At 42.6% G+C, this 25,528-nt stretch overlaps 1 protein-coding gene across 2 annotated transcripts in view; it reads right to left on the minus strand.

Moving 5' to 3' along the window:
• Positions 1-25,528, minus strand: part of WDFY2 (WD repeat and FYVE domain containing 2) — a 68,554-nt gene that overhangs the window by 37,721 nt on the left and 5,305 nt on the right. The window contains exon 1 of one of the 2 annotated variants that reach the window (XM_062618951.1): positions 20,091-20,148. The exons of the other annotated variant lie outside the window; for it this stretch is intronic. The gene's annotated coding sequence lies outside the window, so the exon portion shown is untranslated. Of the gene's footprint in view, positions 1-20,090; positions 20,149-25,528 lie in introns of those variants that run through there. 2 annotated transcript variants of the gene reach the window in all.

Here is a 25,528-nt window from a genome sequence, read left to right on the forward strand (position 1 = left end):
CTGACAGTTTTACTGCCTTCAACAGAGAGAGATTCTAATTAGAAGTGGGATAAGGAAAACTATTTAACAACTGCATTAAGGGTGCTACTGTACTATAAACCTCCCAACTTTTCCAGGGACTTCTGTGAGCAGGAGATGTGAAGAGAGTCTGGCTCCCACCAATTAACGACAGCTGCTACTGAGATTTGCTGAAAGAATAAAAGATCTTCCATATTTACTGGCAGCTCACAAACCACTGCCACTCTATTGGAACCAGCAACTATGAGTTTTGATTTGCAAATATATGAAATCAAAAGTCAAAATCAGAACTCATTTCAGAGCCACCCTGTATTTCAGGGAAAACAAAAAGAAATTTAACAGCAGACGGCCCAAACCTCAGGCACCAAGAGGACTTTAGATAACAAGTCCTAAACCTATGTTCTCCTGAAAAAACAAAACTAAAACCAAACCAACCCAAAACCCCAACACTTTCACACCACTACCCCACAAATCCAACCCCAAACAGAGCTGTTTTAGAGAAGTTCTCTCTTTGAAGTGATTACATAAAGGCATTTCTAGAAAACACAGTATCTTCATTGTAACCTCCACCTGTGATAAAGAAGCCCTCCATGATATAGGAAGCTCTCCTATAAAACGAAAGCCTTTTGAACAATAATTGCATTCTTTACTCTGTACGCCTCAAGCCTTGTAACAAAGCCACAGGAGTGGTAAGTCTGGTTTCAAGAGGAAGCTGGGCCACCTCCCAACACCTTTGACATCCTGCTTTTGTATCCAAAACTCTGCTGCCATTGCTGCCAGACCAGCAAACCTCCTGCACAAAGCTCAGAAGCACCATAGGAACATGACTGCTGCAAGGGAGATGAACCAAATAATGGCTGCACACAGTCCTAGATGTCAATTGCACAGGAAGCATGCTGAAAACCACGTGCAAGCAGCTGGATCTGGCAGCAGTAGCTCAGGCACCAACTCTGTGGGGGAAAGGAATCTGATGAGTTGAACATTCAAGTGCACTGTCAGTCCCATCCAGTGATATAAAATGCCACCGCTTTGATTTTATACATGCCCAGGCTACCAGGGAACATTTTAGGTGAGGTTCATCACTACAGCAATCCCATGATTATGATCTACACATCACTTGTCAGATGTGGGTCAGTAAAAGTCCAGACTTTTAATTTCTCCTTCTGCCACATAATGACACCAGATGCAGAATTTACAATTCAGGCACCCACCTGAATTGAGCATGGGTGCTCTGTTGAGCACCCATGCTCAACAGAGAACTCAGGAGCAACTCAACAATCTGGTGGAAAGAGGGTAGGGGAGAAATGCACAAGGGGGTTCACTCATGGACTTTTTAACCATCAGCTGGAGGCTACCTTTAATGATTCTACTTAATAAATCTAAATAGTATTATTTGTTCTTTCATAATTGGCCCCTGCGAATGTCTCCCACCTCATCCGTTTTCAGTCGTTAGTATAGTTTGTTGCCATGAACCAAATTAAGACCCTGGACCCAAGAAAAATCAAAGTATATTTATGTTATATAAAACTTATGATCACAGACTCATAGAATAGAAGGAAATTGTCTTCCACAGATTCATGAAGAATCTGATTTTGAGCCAACATCTTCAGAAGAGACACAGCTACTCAAGTGTTGCGCAAACTAAGCTCAGAGGTTAATGATCTCATAGAACACCTTACTAGTTCCTTTCTGCTTAGGAGGAATATGGTGGGAAAGTCATGGAATGAAGCTCAGTGCAAAGGTACACCAGGGAAGAAACTGCAAACTAAGTATTGCTCATTTACCACCTATCTTCAGAAAAAAAATACTGCATAAAACAGTACATCAAGCAAGCAGGCAGACAGACTGACTGAAAGACAGGAATTTTTACACAAAGCTTACACAGCATCCTAACTCAAACTACCTTTTATATTTCCCCATTTAATTCATGCTGTATAAATGAAATGCAAATGCATAGTACATAATAAGGAAAATGTCAAAGTTTTGCTAAGTTATATGCAGCTATTCAATTGCATGGGTTTGCCAGGAAAAAACTGTTACAATCATGAGTGGTACTTCGACCCAAGAGAAAGAAACATCACTTTATTTAACACAGTTTTGGTTTACATAGAAGGTTTTCTTGGTATTTTGTGGGAAGTGGCTAGAAAACAAAGATTCTTGGGAAACAATCTCAGGAGAAATGGATTTTCATGACTAAAAAAAAAAAAAAAGATAGCAACATGACAGTTTTACTATTCAGCTGTGAAACAGTTTCCACCCATTTTTCAGTTTTCTGGACAATGAGCAATGCAGTTGAGAGATGTTTTCAGTTACACAAGCACATATGCCTGGGAGCAGTGCATGCTCTGCTGTTCAGGTACCGGACCAAAATCAGATTCTGACCAATTTCTACTGCAGAAGCATCAGGCAAGTAAAGAGAGACCTCCAAAACGAACCAGAAGTTACAACCACTGAAAAATATTGTGTTACCTTGAGGCTACTAGCACAAGGTTCAGAGAGCTGAGTTACCTCAGGTCTTCAACAGCTCTACAAAACCACTGCTCAATCATGCATCATGTGAAGCAGTGCAGTGACTATACCACATTCCAACATAAATGCTGCAGGGAAGTTAATTTTATCTGCAAGTGCAGGTAAATGCAGGGCTGGAGTTGTCAGCGAGCTACAGATTTGGAAATTATTAAATGAGTGTTCTATCACACCAGGATTTTTTTTCCAAGCAAATTTTCAAAATTAACTCCTTCACTAAGACTTACGCATCAGTCTTCCTTACAGAGCTTTGGGGTAACAAAATGATCTTCATCCCTCCCTCTTACCCACAGACCTCCTCCATCTGCACCCCACCAAATGATTTCACTCCTGGAACAGATGCTTCTTGTACTGAGCAATTCCCATTTGCATTCGGGGAAGCATAAACACACAACCTTTTGAAGGTAATCGCATTGGATGATTTAATTATTGCAATCCAATTACTTTCACCTCCTTCCCACATTCAAATGTTTCAGTAATGGAAGTTATTAGAAAGATCCTGATTTGATTAAAATAAAGGCCTGCTATGCAGTAAGTGACTCAGTGGAACCATGCTAAAAATACCTATTAGGTACACGAATTGCAAGAAAGCAACCCTTCAGCTACCCTTTAAGTTTGTCCACAATAGCAAAAGTGAAGAACGAGAACCTACCAGGTAATCAGCCTGCTTCCAGCTGCCTGGTAGGAACATCTGGCAGCAAAACACAATGCTTTTCTTTTTCTTTTCAAAGCTGCTATGGGCTATCAGCTAAGTTAGTGATAATTTTTAAGTTATGCATGCTTCACTCTGCCTAAAAACGAATTAATTACTCAACAGATAAAAAAGCTTATGCTTTTGAATCTATGAAGTGAAACCTGGAAATATCCATTTTCAATATACATACCATCAGCATAGCATTTCTAAGAAATTATATTCATATATAGGCTAATTTAGGGGAAAAGACTGATGTTTTATCCCAGAGACACTAAATTAAGTCTCTAGCCAGAATGTACACTGAGCATAAATGCTAGTATGTGGAGTAGAAAAAAAAAATTTCCTCAGTTTTATTCTTCTTTCCCATTCTGTTCTGAAATGATGCTATGGCATCAGTAAGATAACAGCACAGCATCTGGGACGAGAGAAGAATGAAGAAGGAAAAATTTGCAAGTAAGAAAGGGATATGGAGGAAGAGGAGAGATCCAGGCCAAATAGCCATATCCTTAGGCCTCAATTTGCTTTTGTAGAAATGTTTTCCTTGTTTAAATATACAGTGCAGTGTCTAGTAAATTATGCTTTTACTGCAGGGGAAGGAATCCACATTTCTACATCCATAGGATGACGTCCTCTCTCAGCATTTGAATTTCTGGATGCAAGTCATCTGCATCATCCACTGCAAAAGACTAAATTAAATCATTAACGACTTCACTGCTTCTTGATGGATATTTGATGTATTAAATGGCATATAACTACTAAGTGCTGATATTTCAGAATCCTAGCTTAAGGAAAATGAGGTTCTAGCTGCAAAAAGACAACAGCACACACAACCTGTAAAAATCTTATTTTCCCCTGACAGTAAACTTATCACATTCAGACAGAAAGCGCCCAACACTTAATTCATACAACACAAAGTTGTAGGGCAAAACCTGTGTTTTTTTGAATTTTGAGACGATCATCAACTATATTCCTATGCAAAGGAACTCCTTTCCAAGTAAGCAGCTGTTAAGTCCTAACATCCACGCAGTTCCCATAAAACCATTACTTCTCAAATTGCATATCTATTTCTGTCACTATATGAACCTTAATTAATTGTTTCTCTGTGTTTGTTCTAAAAATCCCCAAAAGAACTGTGCTGGTTTTGACTGGGATAGAGTTAATGTTCTTCATAGTAGCTGGTATGGGGCAATGTTTTGGATTTGCGCTGAAAACAGTGTTGATAATACAATGATATTTTAGTCGGTGCTAAGCAGTGCTTACACAGAGTCAAGGCCTTTCCTGACTCTCACCTCACCCCCCAGTGAGTGGGCTGAGGGTGCACAAGAAGTTTGGAGGGGGGCAGAGAGGATAGCTGACCCCAACTAACCAGAGGGATATCCCAGGTCATATGATGTAATGCTCGGCATACAAAGCAGGAGGAAGAAGAAAGGGGAGACATCCGGAGCTATAGCACTTGCCTTCCCAAGTCACTGCTATGTGTGATGAAGCCCTGCTTTCCTGGAGATGGCTGAACACCTGCCTCCCTATGGGAAGTAGTGAATGAATTTCTTCTTTTGCTTTGCCTGTGCACATGGTTTTGTTTTACCTGTTAAACTGTTTTTATCTGAACCCGTGAGTTTTCTCACTCCTATTCTTCCAATTCACTCCCCTATCCCACTGTGGGGGGAACAAGCGAATGACTGTGTGTCCTGGGTTCAGCAGTAGCAGTCATTTTTCTCCTTCTTGGTAGCTGGTGCAGTGCAGTGTTTTGACTTTCAGCTCGGGAACAGAGCTCATAGCAATGTTTTGGTTTGGCCAAGGACTTTGTGAGCCTCATGCTCTGCCAGGGAGGAGGGGAAGCCGGGAGGAAGCAGAGACAGGACACCTGACCCAAACTGACCAAAGAGGTATTCCATACCACAGCACATCATGCCCAGGATGTAACTGGGAGTTAGCCGGAAGGGCTGGGAGACTGCAGGGTTGGAGGAGGTATCGGGCAGAGCTTGGTCGGGCTGGGGGGGCGAGTTATCGGTCGGCTGGTGGTGAGATGATGTATTCTCTTCCCTTGTTATTTCCTTTATCATTATTATCATTGGTGGTAGCAGTAGTGATTTGTGTTATACCTTAGTTACTAAACTGTTCTTATCTCAACCTGTGGGAGTTGCATTCTTTTCCATTCTCCTCTCCGTCCCTCCGGGAGTAGGGGGAGGGAAAGAAGGGGGGGAGTGAGTGAACGAGTTACCTGACTGGGTTTAAACCACGACAGTTCTTTTTGGCGCCCAACGTGGGGCACGAAGGGTTGAGATAACGACAGATCTGACCGGATTAATAGTCATTCGTCACAATGCTGATTTATTGGCTCTCAGAGTTGTTCTTGTTGATCTCGCAGCTTCAGAATGTTGTAACTTACTTAGAGCCGGTATTCGCTGTATTAGTGTTTATCAAGTGTGGGGCTTGGGCTAAGGTTCTTGTCTCACTGTGCTTTATGGCAATGGCTTGTAATACGGGCGGGCTCCAGCAGCAGGGCGGGACGGACGTGGCCGTGGACTTGTACCTGGCCGTCCGGCTGCTCTTCACCGTCCTGGCCCTCACCCTACTCTCCATCTTCGTGAGGCTGCGGGGAGCTGAGGGGGAGCGGCCCCGGGAGCCGGCGGCAGCCGAAGCGGCCCGGGAGAGCGGCCCCGGGGACCAAGCGGCGGCGGGAGCGGGGCCGGAGGCCGCGAGGGGACGGCTGCCGGTGGAGGAGGTCGGGGCGGTCGAGGAGAGCAAGGAGGCGGCTGCCGAGCAGCGGGAAAAGGCGGCGGAGGAGCCGAGCCCCGCGGAGGAGCCGAGCCCCGCGACGGCCGATGGCATTTCCCGGAAGCCGCCTGCCGAGCCCCAGGAGGATGCAGGAGACCACGCAGCATTTCCCAGCAAGGCAGAGGAGGAAGAGCTGGACGCAGGAAAAGAGAAGCTGGCGGTGGGAGAGCCGGCAAGCACAGCAGCTACACCAGCCCCAGTGACAAGTACAGCAGCATCGTTTGAGAGTTCTGAAGGTTTTGAATGGCCTTTGGGTACTCTTGGGACCTGCCTGCTGATTGTGATGGGGATCAGCATGTTGGCACACACACAGGCTGTGTTCTACCCACAACCATTTTGTCTGATCTCAAAAGTTAAGCAGAGTCAGGTTTGGGTCTTGTCTGGGGTTAGACAACGATATGGGGGGACCAAGAGATTTTCCCCAAAGCTGGACAGTCATGAGTGGCAGGGTGTGTGTGACAGTATGGGCAAGTATCTAGTCCACTGGGCCCCTCCAGTGCTTTGGAAGCATCGGAGATGGAAGGCAGCTGTGTGGAGTCCCCAGCAACAAGCTGCAGAAACTGCTTAAGGGGACAGTGAATTATTTTGAGGCTGGTGGGCCCATGGCACTTCAGGCCATCAGAGCAGAGATGCAACAGAGAGATGGACTCATGATCGAGGGGTGGACTTAGCAATGGACACTATTGCCCAGGTTATTCACAAGTGTGAACACTGCACACAGTCTCTCCTGCTCTGGAAGACTGTTACAAGAGATGGAGCCTGACATCATGGACCAGATGGACTCAGCAGCTTTATAGGGACTGGTCCATGCACTAAGATAAGAGTGCACTGAGATAAGAGTGATGGTATATTGAAAATGTGGGATCTGAGCATGACGTGAATGGTATGGAATAAGAGGTGGATAATGTCCTGGGTTCAGCAGTAGCAGTCATTTTTCTCCTTCTTGGTAGCTGGTGTAGTGCAGTGTTTTGACTTTCAGCTCGGGAACAGAGCTCATAGCAATGTTTTGGTTTGGCCAAGGACTTTGTGAGCCTCATGCTCTGCCAGGGAGGAGGGGAAGCCGGGAGGAAGCAGAGACAGGACACCTGACCCAAACTGACCAAAGAGGTATTCCATACCACAGCACGTCATGCCCAGGATGTAACTGGGAGTTAGCCCCAAGGGCTGGGAGACTGCAGGGTTGGAGGAGGTATCGGGCAGAGCTTGGTCGGGCTGGGGGGGTGAGTTATCGGTCGGCTGGTGGTGAGATGATGTATTCTCTTCCCTTGTTATTTCCTTTATCATTATTATCATTGGTGGTAGCAGTAGTGATTTGTGTTATACCTTAGTTACTAAACTGTTCTTATCTCAACCTGTGGGAGTTGCATTCTTTTCCATTCTCCTCTCCGTCCCTCCGGGAGTAGGGGGAGGGAAAGAAGGGGGGGAGTGAGTGAACGAGTTACCTGACTGGGTTTAAACCACGACACTGTGTGGTGCTTAGGCATCAGCTGGGGCTAAACAACAACGAAAAAACAACCCAAAACCCAACCCTTGTACATGTATGGTACAGGTAAGTTTCTTAGCCAGCAAACAGGGCAATCAGCTGGTCATATGCTGCTGCAGACACTGAAGGCATTTTCAAACCTCCTCTCTAAGAACAGATAGGCTTTTGTTTATCAAATATTAATAAACAATTCTAGCACTGTTTTTTCAGCAAACACGTCTACTTGGAATGTTTTTGCATGCTCTGTGCCACAAGATGCCTCTGGAAGTGCTCTCCCTGAGACATCAAGGACTTTCTGTAGAGGAATCCCATTTCCAGTTCCTCCAGTCTACCACTGAACTTGAACAATGATTCATGGCTGACAAAATGTTCCCTCAGCTTTTCTGCTCATTGCTATTTTCCTCTCAGGGCCACCTGACTCAGAGATATCTTCACTGTCCTTACACAAACCCAACTCCTACCTGCTTTGTTCCTCTAGAGGAGGCATGAAGCCATTCTGTTGCTCTGACCTAGCAGGACAACTTGGGGGAGTCACAGTACTCTGGAAAACAGCAAGCTCAGCAGCTTTAGTGCCAGCAAAAAGGGACAGAGAAAGCAGGGCAAAGCAATGCAAACACAACCTTGTCCTGAAAGGTTTGTTCTTCAGAGGCAAAGGAATTGCAGCCCTGAAGTTCACTGACAGGGGTTCTCAGATTTCTTCTTATCACACATACCATGAAGTGCCTTGTGAGGTGCCAGCAAAGCCCAAATATCTGACTGTATTTTAAATGTGATCTGGCATTTCAAAGGCTTAGAAGGTAGTCAGTTTGTCACCTTTGCATTCTCATGGGGGCTGTTCAGGGAGATGGAAATCAACACAAGTAAATAGTAGCTGTCTTCAAACCTGTATTGCAAGACTGAACATCACATTTGAAACTGTAGGGTTTATTATTAAACACCCCACCATCTCAAACATGCAATGCCTCTTCACATTCAGCCGCTTCTTTCATATAGCCCCACTGCAGCTTTCCCATTCTTCAGCATTCAACTTGATACAATGCTAATTTTATTATATCATCTTTCATATACTTAACTGTGAATTTCAATGAACGCTCTCTCACTCTTGTGTTACAAGAAGTTCTGTTGTCTCTACTTTCTCTACTGGTTAGTTGCTGTGCATGCTCCTAAAATGCCTTATGTTTCATTTTCAAGGTAATTGATATTTCCAGTCTCTTGGGAAAGTTGTTCCCGTGTCCTGTTTTCCTTACCTGTCTTCCAGTCCCTCTAATGAGCCAATATTCTGTCTGAACTGGCTGCTTCTGTACTAAACACAGCAATCCAGACACCTGCTAAATTTTAAGAGCATTATCATTCTTTTCTTTATCTATCTTCTCCCCATACATACCCTAGCAGCTTTTGCTTGTTTGGCAGCAGCTGTATGCGGTTTTTATTCCCACTGTCATGATTTAGAAACCTACAAACTATGGATGAGGGAAAAATGTGCATTTATCAATATTAGATTCTCTCTGTCATACAGCTATCCACTTGCTGAGTTCTCCTGCAGCTCTTCACATCTCTGCAGACCCAATCAGGTTATCTGCTAATTTGGGGTAGACAACTGGCTGAGACTGCACTGGTAGGGGAGGGAACAAAGGACTCATCAGCTACAGCTCCTTGGGCAACCACAGAACCACAGGTTACTGGCAAGAGAGGTGGAAAGAAAATTATGAAGGAGATCAACGGGTGGAGGCAATCACATGCCAGGAAAAACCTTGACAGTATACATCACACTTTTTCCTTTTGAAAATAGGACAGGAAAGCAATGTCTACATAAGCATACGCAGGACACAGGACCAACTCTCTCCACAGGTATGGAAAGATACATTATTTAAATATACAAAATGGTGCAATATGTTACAGTGCAGTTGGTAAAGACATCTGGTAGAACTGTGTACTGACAGGAGGCCACTGCTTAGGTGACTGCTACCCATCCACCAAACCAATAAAGCCTGTAGCAGCTTCACTTCATTTATCTAGTTGTTGTCTCAAGGCAACTTCTACTTTGCTGTAAGGGATAGGTTCTACTTCAAGACAAAAGCATCAAACGTTATTAAAACCTCCCTGCTGGCACCCTGTTACCAGCTTACTTTACTGACTTATTTTTCTGTAGAGAGTTACAAGAATTTACAAGAGTTTGCAATTCCTGTGCAGATGCTCTCTCAGCCTGCATTCTCCAGATCTTTACTGCTGCCATTCATAGGGGAAGTATCAGTATTACCTTGTAAGAAACAGATTTGAGGTTGTGAGATAAAATCAGCTCTAAAGATCTGCTTCTGTTTTGCAGTATCTCACATTTAGATTTTATTCAAAGCTAATACAAAAAGCAACACCCTGAAGTTCCAAATTAGTACGTTCTTACTAGGTTATGCTATTGAATGTGGTGATCACATAAAGGTGTCAATGTTTACATAATCACAGGAAACAGGGATTCCAAACAGAGTACTTTCAAAGAAAGGATTTTCAATGTCATTGCTGATTTAACTACTGAGCAACTGTACACGATCACTGGGAAAAGCTGATTAGCTTTCCCTATCCTGAATAAAGATGAGGTTTCTTACTAGGAGCTTCTTTTCAGTAAGCTCCTGCACCAGCCTGTCCAAATTCAGACAGTTAAGGATTCCTGAACTCATGTAAAAGAATACGAACAGCTGACAGGTACAGAGATTACAACAGATGCAAAATATCTTTTAATATTTACCACAGAACTGGCCTACAACAACAGCACAGTGCAGGTTAAAAATCATCCACTGTGCTACATCATCAGAGACAGTGCATGCTCTAAGTGCTGTACCACCCATCCCTATCATGGTCAGGATTGTGCCATGACTATTAGTACTGTTAATAAATCAAGCAATCCTCTTTGAAGAGTAGTAAGGACTTGGACAGTAAAGATGTAGACAGACTAAGCTAGTAAGAAGTGGATGACTAGAACTAGATGATGGGGGTTGGAACTAGATGATCTTAAGGTCCTTTCCAACCCTAACTATTCTATGATTCTATTACTTTTATGTTTCTTTTTAGGAAAGGGTAACTTGGTGTAAATCAAGACAATTATGCATTACAGATCCTTGACTTAAGTAATATTTTCACAGTGGCCTGAGTTACCTTCAGAGGAGCTGCACACACATGAACACAGCTTGTTTTACACCACTTCATTCAGAGATGTTGCCTTCCAGCAGAAGGCCATTAGTTACCACAGGCATGGACAGTGTGAAGAAAGGTGTCTGAAGTAATGACCGTGGGCTATTTGGGGGCTGTTGGAAGAAAAGGGTGGCAGCAGATTGAAGCAGACTAGATCTGTCACTGACCTTGGCAGAGGACGCCAGATTTTAAATGGTAACACAAGGTAGAAGACAGCTAGAGATCACCCACTGGGCAAGTAAATCCTTGTGCTACTAGTTAAAGCATAAAATCAGCTCACCACATCTGCCAAGGAAAACTATGAGCTGAGATGGAGTAAAAGCAGTAAATAAGGTAAAGGTCCTTGTTGATCCTGCTGCCATGCAGGGTCAACATTGCCTGAAAAATTAAAACAGGTTTGCAATTGTGGCTCAGCTATCCACAGGTCAGACAGGATTGCTTCTTACACAGAGGGCAGGGAGGTGAAGAACAGCTTTCTTTGCAGACAGTTACTATGCAAAAAGGCTGAGGTGCTACATCCAGTTACCTCAAGCCAGGAGATACGCTTCCCACAAACTAAACCTGACTCTTTTGATTTCAAAACCCATGTGTGTTCTGCTGTGTCAAGCAGTTCCTCCTCCTACTCTCCTGTTCTGGTATCAGAGGCATGCTGAAAACACCCAGGTGGAATGACCTGAGAGTCCAGTCAGTCTCTTTCACGTGTCATATCTAATACAAGTGAATTGTGTCTTCTCAAACACATGCAGTGAGCTTTGGAGGGTTCTACCCAATTTGTGAGCAGTTACCAAGAAATGTAAGTCACTAACAAGCTGCAGCAGATTAAACAGTTTACTTGATTCAGAGATGTCCCAGCTATTGAGCGTCCAGAGGGAAGCCACCCACATGGAGGGCAGTATTTTAATAATTTACCCAGAGGCCAATGGCAGGGAACAATTTGTATAATTTTCATTCCAGTTGGAGGGGAGCAGGGAGATTAGAGCAGTGCTGTGGACAGGATCTGGCCCCTAAAACAGATCAGCTGGACAGCTTGCTCTAAGTGATACCAGCATACAACAGCAAGTTCACAATACCCAAGAACAGTTATGACCTTGAACACTGCACTGACCAAACGGGCTGTTCTGGGAATAGACAGATTTCCATCATCTGTACTGCACAACAGAAATAAATGCAAGCTAATAAAGGCTCTTAGAAATGCAACAACCTAATAATTTCACAAACGCATCTTTACCCTCCTGGCACTGCACCTTTAAAATACTTGCTTCACTCATGTAAGTCTGAAAGATCAAGGGTTGTCTTTGTTTTTCCCACTCACTTGTGGGATTTTTTTTCTTGGCCAAAGCATGAAATGGTTTTGTTTCATCAATTTCTGAAAGGAACATATTTCTGCAGAGGGGAACAGCAGCTCATGGTACGGCAGCTACATGCTAATTAGAAGCCACTGAATGCTGAGGGTCTACGAACTAGCTTTCCCTGTGGTCAACCAGTAACCCCTGCTCAAGACACAGGAACCAAAGAAGACAGTCCAGTAGCCTACTTCCAAATCATGAACTTAGAAGCTCAGACATTTTTCTGTACTCCCATCAGTTCTCCAAGTCATCCCACACTGTCTGCTCCTCTGGCACCCTTCTTTTTTATACACATTTCAACCATGCTACTCCTCTCCCCAGAGTTCTGGCTCCATCACCTTGGTTCAGCAAAAGCTTACAGTGATTTACAACTCCTGCTAGACTTGGCTTTTCAAAAACACTCATGCTATTGGCAAGAACATACGTTTCAGATGTGTGTGTGTGTGTGTGTGTGTGTGTGTGTGTGTGTGTGTGTGTGAAAGGTGCAGATATTCCCTACGTATCCCAGTCTTCCTGTTTTCAGAAACAACTCTTAACTAGCAGGGTACCAGAATACAAAGGTCAGCATTTCACACTTTCAAGCAACTGCAGAGATACCCTAAACACCTGCTCAAGTAGCTGCTGTCCCCTTCCACACCAAGTCCATCATGGCTTTAAAGTGCTGAGGCAAATACTGCCATTCCCTCCACCTCAATGCAAAGGAAAGAATCTCTTCCCATTTGATTTCCATTTCTCTACTGCTTGTGGCATCCCAGCCCACTCCCCATTTCCTTAAAGGCATCATGTATTCACTATCCCTCAATTATTCATAACAATTGAATGCATTTTAATAATATTTAAACAAGTTAAAAAATATCCAATAATAAACTGGGAATTACTATGGACTATTGCAAGAGCATAGAAGGATACAGTGGGTACTTCAGCTTTTCAGTTGGCAAAACCAGCTAAACACACCAAAGGCCTTCCACATCACCAACACACAGGTGATTTTTACCAGATTCTTGGCACAAGTGTTTTTCCTGATCCAAGCTGCCCCATTTCACTTTCATATCAGATATTGGTATTTAACAGCATTCAGCATTAGCAAGGATGAGCTGCTGCTCTGAGTTAATACAGGAAGGAGATAGCCTGCCTTTTTTGAATTCTAAGCTGATAAGATGGGGTCACTGGAAGAATTAATAAACAGGAAGGTGAGGAAAGGAGAGTGAGCTGAGAGGAGCTGTACTAAAAGATAAAACATGAATGGGAGGAATGAGCTGTAACAAAGTACAAAAAATAAAAAGCCTACAGTAAGGACTGGCATCAAGCATCTGGTTCAGCAACCCCAGACAAGAAAATTGAAAAAGCACAGTGTTTTGGTAATAACAGATCTATCCAAATGGAGGCAACATGCTCAAGACAAACCCTTCAGACCCCAAGACACTCTCTGCACTCCTATTACTGTGGTATTAAGGCGGCTTTGTGCATGAGGTCACCAGAAGGAAGAAGTCCAGCTCCAAACTTTGCATTTACGAAGCAGCCTGGTGGTGACAGACATGGTAATGAAAACCCTGCCAGCTACACTCAACAACTGAGCACTTCCTTGCATGTAACCTCCAAATATGTAACATGGAAAGTATGTCCTACATTAAGGCTTCTCTAGATAGTGCACTTGCACTTACCTCAGTACATCACAGATATGAAGTTCTCGCTCTGCTACTTGGGTGACTAAATCCATTAAGCTGTGTCAGTTTTGTCTTAACAGACAGGATTCTTTTTGCTTAGCTTTGTTTGTTTCATTTTGGTTGTCTTAAATGCAAAAACCTCCACAAACAAACAAAGGTTTATTATCTCTCACTGCAAAATAAGCATAGAGGAAAACAAACAATAGTTTGAAAAAGGAAGTCATGACAAAAACAGACTATCCGGATTAAATTTCAAGAGATCTTTTCCCACCTCTTAATGCAAAATTTGTACTTGAAAGAAAATGTTTTCACTGTACATTTTTTCAGGGAGAGAAAAGCTCCACTTCAGTTGGCTTCCTCTGCAGCGACCATGGTAAGTTTCAAGTCTTAGAACCGGCTCTTCACAAGTTCCTCCTCTTGTATCTTCCCCAACTTGAATCAAGTTACTACTGGGTCTTGGGAATAAAATATTTTTCTGTTCAAAGCAGTTTAGCTTTTGAATAAACACATACATGGAATTAAACTTGGTCCTGTTTGGGAAATATTTACAAAATATGAATATTAGTAAAAAATTAAAACCATGTGCTTGACATGTTTCTAAATCGATCCGGGACAGTTAAAGACAGCAGCACCATGACCCAGCTCCAGAGGAAAACATGAGGCCAGTGAAATCAAACACCAGCAGGTCTATGGTAAGTGCACACGTCTGGGAGTCCTGCTCTCACTAAAGAGGTAAGTACTGAAAAATGGGCCTCTCATTAAGCATGGCAGTTCAAGACAACCACCACAAAATGCCAAAAAGATGTGTGAAATCCCACATCCTCCTCAGCCCTGGACTTCTATCTTGTACTGCGTAAGCACCTGGATCTCAAACTCTTGCCTTATGACACCCATTTTTAGCAGTAAAAAGATTCAGCCCGGAAGACAAAGCAGACCATAAGATGTCCTGAGGAAGCAGGGACTGACTGACACCACCATCCCCAGAACCTCATCTTGAGCATGACTCTTGGGGAAAATAAATTGTTAAATAAACAGTTGATGCTATATCCCCTGGTAGGATGAACATTAACCTGGCCATTTGCTCCCCAGGAGACTCAGAAGTCAGCTGCACTTATGAAGTTCTTACAACCACAACTCATCACTGTACAAACTTATTAAAAATGAAGCAGTTACGTTTTTACATAGCATCAAGACCGGATATGTACCAATTGAACAAGAATTAAACTCCTCTGCTAGGAAGGATGGATAATCATACATTCTCTTCATACTCTCCCCCTACAAACAAACTTTCTGTTTCAACTTGTATCTTCAGCAACTGATTTTTCCCCAATTCCCTATTTATTTTTTTTCCAGATAATACATAACCACAGCATACTGCCAAATGGCAACACCAGTGTCACTCTGATCTGTGGTTTCAGGAAACAATATCAATGTAGTTACATAGGAGGAAGGGGAGCCAAGTTAAACAACTTGTTTCTATGCCACCTGGCATAGAAACAAGTTAAACATCTTGTTCAGTTTATTTTTATGTTATTTCTGCATAATTGATAGCTATTCAGAATTTAAGTTTATTTGACTCCAAATCTGCTCCTCTCTCTTAGTATCTGGGTTAAAATTGCTGTTTCCACAAGGTCTGACAAAATTATACAATGGAGGCCAAGCAGAATTTCTATTTGTGTCCATAGTAAGAAAGTGCAATTTTATGGTATAGCTAAAGCAGCAGACTTTGTAGAAAAATACTGTCCTGTAGAACAAAGAATGCTTTACAACAAAGAATGCTGTAAAACCCTTATGTCCTGGGTATTCAAGATATATGGTTCTAAGGCAAATTTTTTTGCTTTCTTTATCCTCTGATCTTGGACCTTAAAAAGGCAGTCATAATAACATAACATCATAGGGCTGGGCTAAAGAAATGTGACACAATTTTCTCAGTATTAGAGGACCTGTATCAGATGATCATTTCAGACGAAGCATTCTGAGAACAGTTGAAACGATATTAAAAACTAAACAAGAAACTTTTCATAGAAAATGAGTAGACAGAAACACAAACTAGAATATATAAATTCCCGCACAATCCAGAAGGGAACAAAAAAGTACCATGAGGGGTGAGGAAATCCTGACACCCTTCGCCACTGGAAAACCTGGCTCCAAGACACAAAACCCAGCTTAGCAACTTGGTCCAAGCTCAGGAGCAGGAGAACGCAACTGTCATGGGGCAGCAACATGCCAAAGAAAATACATGCCCATGTATTTTGACTCCACCATTTCCCTACCCCAATTACCACGGCAGTGACAGCTAAGGGAAGCGTATCATCCTTCTGTCCACTCCAGCATCTCTTGCAGTAATGCAAGTTATCAGCTGCTCATCTGATCCTGCTCACAATGAAGTCAGCTGCAAGACTCTCAGATGACACTGGAGGAGGATGAAACCAACCATTATAATTTTAGTGTTTCTGTATTGAAGCAAAAGCAAAGACCACTTCTTCCTAGCGGGAGACACATCAGTGTCCCCACATCAGTGAGTAAATTATAAAATAGTCTGAGATAAATATCATGTGAATCCTCAATCAGATACCCAAATGGAAACAGTCTGTACAAAATAAGTTATGTATGACTACAGAAGGGAGACCTTCTCTTCTCTTCAAGCCTTTGCCCCAGTGACGTGTAACTTCTGTTACATTTATCAGTGACAGGTAAACTGGACAAGGCAGAAAGACCTACACAATAGTTACAGAACAAGCATATCAAGCTGTACAGTGTTTTCTATTGCAAATGTGCTTTGAAGATCAAATTAATTATTGTACCTTAAGTTTCCTATGGCAGAAAAGATCACAAGCTATTGAAGTAGCACACTTCCTCTTCTGGGCTCCTTTGTGGCATCACCAGTTTTACTAGGAAATGAAAGTTTCTTATCTTCTGTCCACCTTGAAGTTTTAATAAGCTGCACATCCTATTACAGTTTTCTACAGTCATTTGGCAGCAACACTGAAGATCCTATTGAAGCCTTGGTTGCATGAAAAGATGTATGGGTGGAAAACAATGCTTGGAGTAAGGCCTGTGGTGACAGTATGCCCGAATTATTTCAAGTATTTTAGTGATTGAAAGGAACAGAAATGTCATTTTTATGACTGAAGGTCTTTTCAAAGATTAAAAGCTGAGGTAAAGCTGAGGTAAATCCTCTGGACTTGCTTAATCTTCTCCAAGCTGTGCTCTACATTTGGATCACCCTGATGAAGCAAGTAAGACCCAACTGTACTTGTGTTTGACAGAGGGAGATGATTAGTGGCTTGTGTTTCAAACAGCTTAGCACTGTTCTATGACTTCAAAAATACAAGACTAGATGTTTCACTTGTCTTGAAACAGTGGAAGGGCTGTCACACTTCTCAGAACTGAAGCCTGGGCTCTTCTACTAACAGCCCGTGAAGCAGCCCCAGTGCAGCTGCAATGACACCACGCCTACTGGAAGGATGCCACCCCCAGGCAGTGTAAGCAGGGAATGAGTTGGCATGTAAAGAAGAATTCATGTCCCGTCTCCCAGTCCTATAGGACATGATGAAGCAATGCTCTTCTCAAACCAAAGATACGTCTCTGGATGTCAGAAGCAAAGGCTCATGGAGACAAATTATCTTGTGGCTGTTGAGGAACGCGAGATATGCTCACACAGGTTACATGCCCAAAGCTTGGGCCTCTGGTGGTGCAGCAAGTGAATACAGGGGTCTGACTGACTCAGTGTTCCATCTGGCTTCCAGCCCTGGCTGCAGCCCCATGGGTCACTGGCTGATGTTGTACACAGGAATTTGGCAGCATGTGCACTTGGCGCTCAGCGTTGCAGCCTCAGGAGACCTGCCCTCCCCCAGACTGAAGTTAGTCTTATGAATCTCAAAATATTTTTGGTCTCAAATTCAGGCTTTTAAAACTTATTGTTACATATCTCAAACCAGCAGAAATGTTTACAGAATGTGTCTTGTTAAGGGCTGTGTCTTGTTCAAACCAGGGACTGGCTTGTTTTGTTTTAAATCATAAAACAAATTTCCCATAGGCAATCTGACACTACACCAGCAGGGACAGGCACATGATCTATGTGCCCCAGAGATGTCAAACACACCTAGATTAATAAATGACCCAAGCCTGCAATCCGACTCTGGCACGAGGCCACCTGGCATAGAAACCAGCAGCTGCATCCAAGCTGTGTACTGGGAACCATCCCTGGTCCAGGCTGATTCCCAAAGCCTGACTGAGGGCTGATGCTGTGTGAACTGGCTCATTGCAAGAACAGTGCTTGGTATCAACCATAAGGTACAGCCATCCAAATCCTTGTGCTTGAAAACATATCCTCGTGCTATTTAATTTATTAAATAGTCATAGCAACCAGCTCTGGGTTCAGCTGCCTGTTTCTCCCAGCTGGTTCATGCAGTCATTGAAAAGAGGAAACAATATTGATTCTGGTGAAGTCTACCCTACATACACCACCATGTGCAATTCTGGGCTTGTTTAGAAGAATTGGGAAGTCGGAACAAGGGGTGAGCAGAGACATGAAACCAGTGCCCTGCTTTCTTGTCACCCTGTACACTACAATAACATCTCAAGGTGTTCCATCTTTTCCCACTTTCCTTCCTTTGTTTTTATTAGCATGAGGTCAGTGTAAGAGCATTGTCCAGCAACTGAATAAACAGCAGTTTCTGTCTTAGGGTCATCATACACAGCAATAAAGGGAAAATCAAACTCAAAACAAAAAGACGACCATTACCAGGATAATGCTTCAGAGTATCACAATGGCTGGCTTGCAAATTTGGAGCCTGCTTGTAAGCACAGGCAATACCATTTATTTCTGGAAAAATGCCATTGAGTCTGGGGTGTCAATACATGCACACACACTGCTTTTTAAAACAGTTTGCACTTTTTAATCTACATGCAGAACACTTCAAAACAGGTCACTAAGCAATCACCCATATAATTTGCTTTTCCCACATCCAGAATATTTTTCAAAATGGTTATTTATCACTTTGCATATGAAACACATGCCTACACAGGTAATAGTCCAGGTTTTGTAATTAGGAGCTGAATAACAATTACACTTGTTTCTAAAATAAACTGTGTCTTTAAACCATGTAAAAATGTTCATGTCAAAAAGTCCACATGAAAACAAGCTGTTTTAGAGCTAACAACACTGGAGACCAGTGGCATTTATTAGGCAGACCAGGCCATTTATTAGGTTTATCCAAGCTTCCTGCTGGTGACCTCAACATTTGCAGACCTTGAGCCATTCATTTAGATGTGTTCACACCTCATAAAAAGCAGACAACAACGTTCAAGGATGAATACAAGCTGTGACCAAAAGGATCCCGTGGATGAAACTAGTTGGGAATGGTGACTTCTTGGCCTGGCTTCTTGTTAATGAAAATGTAAGGAAAATCTCACCAAGCTTACCTCTCATCTACAAAAGAGCTTATGGGGGAGGAGGGAAAGGAGGAGTAAAAGCATCCTAGATCACAAAAGAGCTTTCAGAATTCAGATAAAGTTCATGCATTTCCAGGCACTACACCATGTAGATTTCTCTTAAACAATCAGTACGTTCATGACTCCCTTTCCCTACTGTTTTCTCTGCTATCTAACACATTAGCCATGGTATTTGAGGAAAAATTAACTGCTGGAAACCTAAGGACCATGACCACCAGCATTTACAGCATTTCTTGTTTAACAAAAACCCCTGCCTTTGCTTTTAATCTTCAACTCCAAACCCAACACTTTGGAATTGAATTAGCAGTACAAGCTACAGTAGGATTTCCTATCTTCCTGCTGGTCATGTTTTCCCCATCCATTCTAGCAACCATGAAGAGTTTGTACAAAGGGGAAGAAGAGATGCTGAACAAGAGATCCCAAATGTCCCCCACAGCCACATCCACAGCTGTGCAGCCTCCAGAAACCCTGCCTGAAGCAGGGCTGAGAGCATGTCTCTGCAACAGCCCATCACACTCAGGAGGGCTCCTCATCTGCTGGTGCAGCTCTGGCTGTCATGGGACTCCAAGGACAGCATCAAGCTCTCCAGAATTTTATGTTCTTTTACTTTTTGGCTAACAAATAAACAGCATATGAACCTGAAAGTTCAGTGTTTGTATGGGTCTGAGCTGATGTCCCTACTGGAAGTCCAGCAGGATCATTTATCAGTTGATATTTTGAAGACATGATGATGGATTCATCTGTTCCCACTCGTTTACTGGCAGTGCAGAAGTTAGCAAGAAGAGATTTGTTCACAAAGTCTGATTCATTGCCTGAAGGGAAGAGACTGTGCTCTTCTTCGGAAATGGATTAGCACCTATACATTGTGTAACCAACTCCTGTTTCATAACACACCGTGCAAAGCACACCCATTGCAGTTGATCCTCTGATGCTAGCTGCTTTACCTGTTTTCTCCTGCCTGAAGAAATCTAGCATATGTCCACTCTTAGCTAGCAATGGCAGATAATGCAGTCTCAAAAACTCCCATTACTCCTGATTTCAGACGCAACACAACCTAGAAAACATGAGGTAATATCAGACAGGATTTTGCTCTTCAGACAGCACTAAAAGGCTCAGCTGCTAAGACAGCACACAGAGCAGCCCATGCAATGCTCTGGTAGATCTGACACACACTTTTGGAGCTTAATTAGAATTATTCTGACTGAATGGGACATATAATAGGGTTCAGTGGTACAGAATAAAATGCATCATTTCACTGCAGCAAAAAAAGTATCAACCTCTTAATTCTAGTCTTTAAATAACTTTATTCCAGGCCTATGGTACAATAAAGCCAAAGGTATAGATTTTGACTTGACAAAGAACAGTTGATTTTGAGCCAGCTGTAGTCCTCCCTTCCCCATGTTAGTACTACTGCATTCCCATACTTCACACTCTAGTTTTTACCAGTATCTGCTGCTGCCTGTGCTAAAGTAAGCTGTTACCATGGCATGGTATATCAAAAACATTAGAGATCATTAAACTCCAGAAGCCAAATGCAACGCTTTTCAGAAAAGGCCTTTTCACCTCCCCTCAAACTCCTGGACATCAGAAAACAGGCTACATTCAGGCTGCTGCCGACCAAAGCCTCCTGTGCCACAGAACTTTAAAGCAATGGGACAAACAGGACAAGAGCAGGTACAAGGGCTGTATGCCTGATGTTGGAGGAAAGCACAAGCATAAGTGGGCATGAGCTTTCTTACTGGACTTGAAATAATTGCAGAAGTGCAGTCAGCCTTTAACAGCTTATTTCTAGCAGAGCTGCTGAAACAACCAGTGAAGCAAAGGCGTGATTGGTTAAGTCCAGTCAAGACACCATGTAGAGGATCTCCTGGGCCACCAGAATGCTGCAATTGTCTTTAGTCAACCCTGCATGCAGCAGAAGCCAGGATGGACCACAGTCTATGTCCGCACCATCAAAGCGCAAAACATCCCCTCAAAAATTTTTCTTTCATTCTAACCCATGCACATGGTGCTGCAGAACATGAGGCCTTTGCAACCTCAACTTGGACCACTCATTGGATGACTCCATAGCCCACATTTGCTCAAGCAAAACACAGAGCTGAAAGGAGGAACAGAATTTCTCTGTATCAAACAGGAAATCAGAGATGGAGTAGGGGAATGAGAAGATACAGCTTAGTAACACTAAGGATCAAGAATAAAGTATGTAAAGTAAGGATAATTCAGCACATAAGCAAAATGAGTGCAAACTAGTTACAAATGAAATTTAAGCCCTCATTTCCAGTTTCACAACACAGATTCCTAAAGTTTCCAACATACATAAAGGGAGCAAAATACTTAATGAGGACCTGTCTCTTAAAAGGGATTACATCACATGGTTTTCCAAGATAAAGGGCAATTGTATTAAATTAAAAGGCAATCCCTTCTGGATTCCCCTTCTCGGAGGGGCATCCAAATCATGAAGCATCTATGAGATAAACTTTGCTGTACTACTTCAGAAAGGCTAAACAGCAACAAGAAAGAAAACATCAGAACAGATAATTTTCAGTGCTCTCCTGTTTCATCTTTCTTGGAACACAGTAAACCTACTGGATTTCCTGTTCTATATGCCTACATGTTTTTTGTTCCAAGCCACAGATAAGCTAACTAGCATGGCAGTCAGAGACTACCTATATATCTAAATTTTGAAACCACTATACCAGGAGAATATATACCACTACTCTGAACTAATAGCAAAACTCTCTCATTTCCCATCTTCTAGCATGTGTTAGCTGGCATGAATGCAATTATGCTTTTGCTATACCTTATTACCTTTTAAGCTGAAGTGAAAGCTTTAGCATCAACTTATATCTTAGTAGAGCTTTTCTTTTTTAAATAAAAAAATTAAAAGATCTATTTACTTTAAAACCCTAAAGTACTCCACAAGGCAGATTCACCACCTACTTAAAAAATACAATGCAGCCTTTATTTGCTATTGTAAGTGAATTCGAAGCCAAAGGTATTCTGAACACAGGCAAGAATCTTCTCTCTATATCCCTTCAGAAAAGGGCACTATATTTGTTCCATCATTTGAATCCAGATAATTCTAATCCAGATAATTCAACCTGGTGGCAAAATAGGCCAATTCACATTAGGACAGCAGTTTCTCAGGTTTCTCTCCATGGGACTTAACTCCTAAGGAAACCAAGATTACAGATTTGTAAAGGTCAAAAGCATTGCCTTCTGGGTCTGATCGATCACTACAGTTATTTCAAAAACCTGATAAAAAAAAAAAATTGACCTTTTACTCTCTTTTAAAGTAAGAGGGAATAGTATAGGTCGTGGAGAAGAAAAGACAATGTTAGATCAAACGTCTCTGTAAACTTGGCAGCACAACAGCAGTACTCTTCTACCCAGAACTGTGCTTTGGCAGTGCCTTTGATTCAGTGCTCAAAACCTTAAGAGTTCCCTGAAAAACTCAGTTTAGTGGTGAATACACATGGTATGACAAGCAAAGCCCATATGTTCAATGTCTGGCCAAGGTTAGTTACACAACGCTATTTCCTGCAGCCTAAGAGACAAATTAAAACACCACTTTTTTTTTAACCCAGCCTCTACAACTGCTCTCCCTCTCCTCCCATTAGGATGACAGCTGTATTTCATCCATCTAAAATTTCAGCACAGCCTAACTTGCAAAATTTATTACCTGCTTTCTGAAAGCCAGATATCCATTCTGACCATTATTTTTGCAGTTTCAAGCCATCAGGCATGGAGTCTGTGACACATGAAGAACACTGAGAGATACATATGGTTTCATGATTATGTAAAGCTTCCTCCTTAAAGGGCTGCCTGGCAAACTTGTCTTGCTTCTCCTTTCATGAAACTGTCCTTTTCCTTCCCCAGACTTGCTCCAGCCACTCAGCCAACTTGCTTACTGGGGTACTTGCCATTTCTGTGTGGATGCTTGTTTTATAGTTTTCCCATTTACTGCATTTCATACTTCACCTCACAAAGTACAAAAAAGGAAGTTTTATGTTCTTTCCTAAAAAGACCCATGAAGGTTAAGACTCTGCTGAACATGTTGCATCCTGCTGCATGTAGCTATTCTCAGCATTCCACCACTTCTGTCCCCTTCCATGGTGCCCATTCCAGCCTGCTGCATCCTGCAGTGCCACGCCTGCATCCGTCACTCCCTCACATCATATGCAGAAGGGAAACCACTGTAGTTTTCCTTGCTGCTGTCTTTGCAACAGAGCACACTAGGGAGTACTGCAATATTCATCAAATCCCTGGGCAAATACATGCAAATACTGGCAGAGTTTTATATAAACCCGCTTGTATTTCACAGGCATTTGACAGAAGCACCTTGGGCAAGGCAATAAAACATGGCTTCTGGGGTTGTTTTTATGTGAATAGCCTTCCAATGCATGAGAGGTTACAGGGCACAAAAAACAATGACGCACAGAAGACACCTGTGCAAATGCCAGTTGCTTTCCTTAGAGCATTATGCATCATTTACAAAGCTTTTAGAGCTCTTTAACACAGAAGCACATTCATGTCTGCATTACACCTTCCCATCCTCTCCTTCCCATTTGTTCTCTGATCCACTAAGTATTTTCTAACTTCTCTTAAGACTGTGTCCTGGGTTCAGCAGTAGCAGTCATTTTTCTCCTTCTTGGTAGCTGGTGTAGTGCAGTGTTTTGACTTTCAGCTCGGGAACAGAGCTGATAACAAGGATGTTTTGGTTTGGCCAAGGACTTTGTGAGCCTCATGCTCTGCCAGGGAGGAGGGGAGGCCAGGAGGAAGCAGAGACAGGACACCTGACCCAAACTGACCAAAGAGGTATTCCATACCACAGCACGTCATGCCCAGGAGGTAACTGGGAGTTAGCCGGAAGGGCTGGGAGTCTGCAGGGTTGGAGGAGGTATCGGTCAGAGCTTGGTTGGGCTGGGGGGGGGCGAGTTATCGGTTGGCTGGTGGTGAGATGATGTATTCTCTTCCCTTGTTATTTCCTTTATCATTATTATCATTGGTGGTAGCAGTAGTGATTTGTGTTATACCTTAGTTACAAACAGTATTTCACAAAATGTGTGCCACTTTTTGAGCAGCTGTCTTGCATGTATTATCACATAGCTGAAAGTTGTTGCTGGGAAACCCATGCACAGATCACTGTTAGCAGATACCATGCAGGAACAAGTGCAGCTGGAGGGAAGAAAAATAGAGTCTGCCTCAGTAACCAAAATCCTACAAGGTAGGTCAAACAAGCTACTGACATATTTCTATTGTGCTACAACGTCACATGCTATTTGAGACCTTCAGTCTGCTTAAGTGACCCACAATGAAAGGCCAGACTTACTGAACTAGTTTGACAGCTTCAAAACAGTTGCAATTCTTTTATTTTAAGGTATTGCAGTTGTTTAGTGCTGCAGCATCCTCCATCTTTAGCTTGAGGAGAAAAAATTACTAGTTTCCTGCAACACCTTTGTTTTTAGTTACATGCCAGCTCTGTACTGCACGTAGTCCATAACTGCCATTAGTTTTTCTTCCAGGGGCTGCAGAGCACACACAGTGGTGGCATTGTGCAGTCTCCTCTTGGCAAGGAGCATTGTTCAGCTGTAGAACTGGAGAGACTGCAGGGGAAGGTCACCAAGCCTGACAGACATGAGACATGCTGATGAGAGATGCAGTTTCTGTGCAAGCAGATACCAATGCATTTAAAATGGAGTCAGGGAAGACAAGAAATAAAACAAGAACTAGGTAATGTGGGAGATGGATTCAGCATCTCAAAACTTACTGCAATTCAAGCATTGTTCAGCAACTGGCAGAAAAAGAAGCTACCATAAGGCAAATAGAAGGCATATTAAGTAGGTTTTCTTACTCCAAATAAAGCTTGTAAGATAAGATACATGCATCTAGACCTTTATAGAAATGAATAATCCCTAAACCAGAGAAGTAAGTAAAAACCACTGCATCTCCGACTCTAAATACTCAAGCACCTTATGTTCAACTTTACTTTGATGCCTAACTGTGCAGCTGAAAGTGAATCTGTACAAGCTGTAGTCCAAGCCATGTTCTACCACATTTTCACAGTTAAGACGTGAACTTAATACAACTACAGGAGTTACACCAATTTGTGCACTGACCTGCATGATCTAGCATAGATCATGGATGGCTCAAATCAGGAAGACAAGACTAAGGGTTGTGCTTTAAATCTTTAAATGATACTAAGCACTCAGGGGAGAGCATCACAATGCAAAAGTTACACAAGCTCTGGTATCTCCTGGTGGGTCAAAGTGCCACAGAGGGTTAAAAAAATACATGACAAGTCTCCCACAAGTGATTAAGTAGAGCTTATGATCCTCAACAAGTACTCAGCAAACCATTTTATGTGCTAGTCCAGGATTTT

The sequence above is a fragment of the Pezoporus occidentalis genome, unplaced genomic scaffold (assembly GCF_034315485.1).
Source record: "Pezoporus occidentalis ecotype Australia unplaced genomic scaffold, CSIRO_AGI_Poc_V1 ctg207, whole genome shotgun sequence".
In the NCBI taxonomy this organism is placed as follows: domain Eukaryota; kingdom Metazoa; phylum Chordata; class Aves; order Psittaciformes; family Psittacidae; genus Pezoporus; species Pezoporus occidentalis.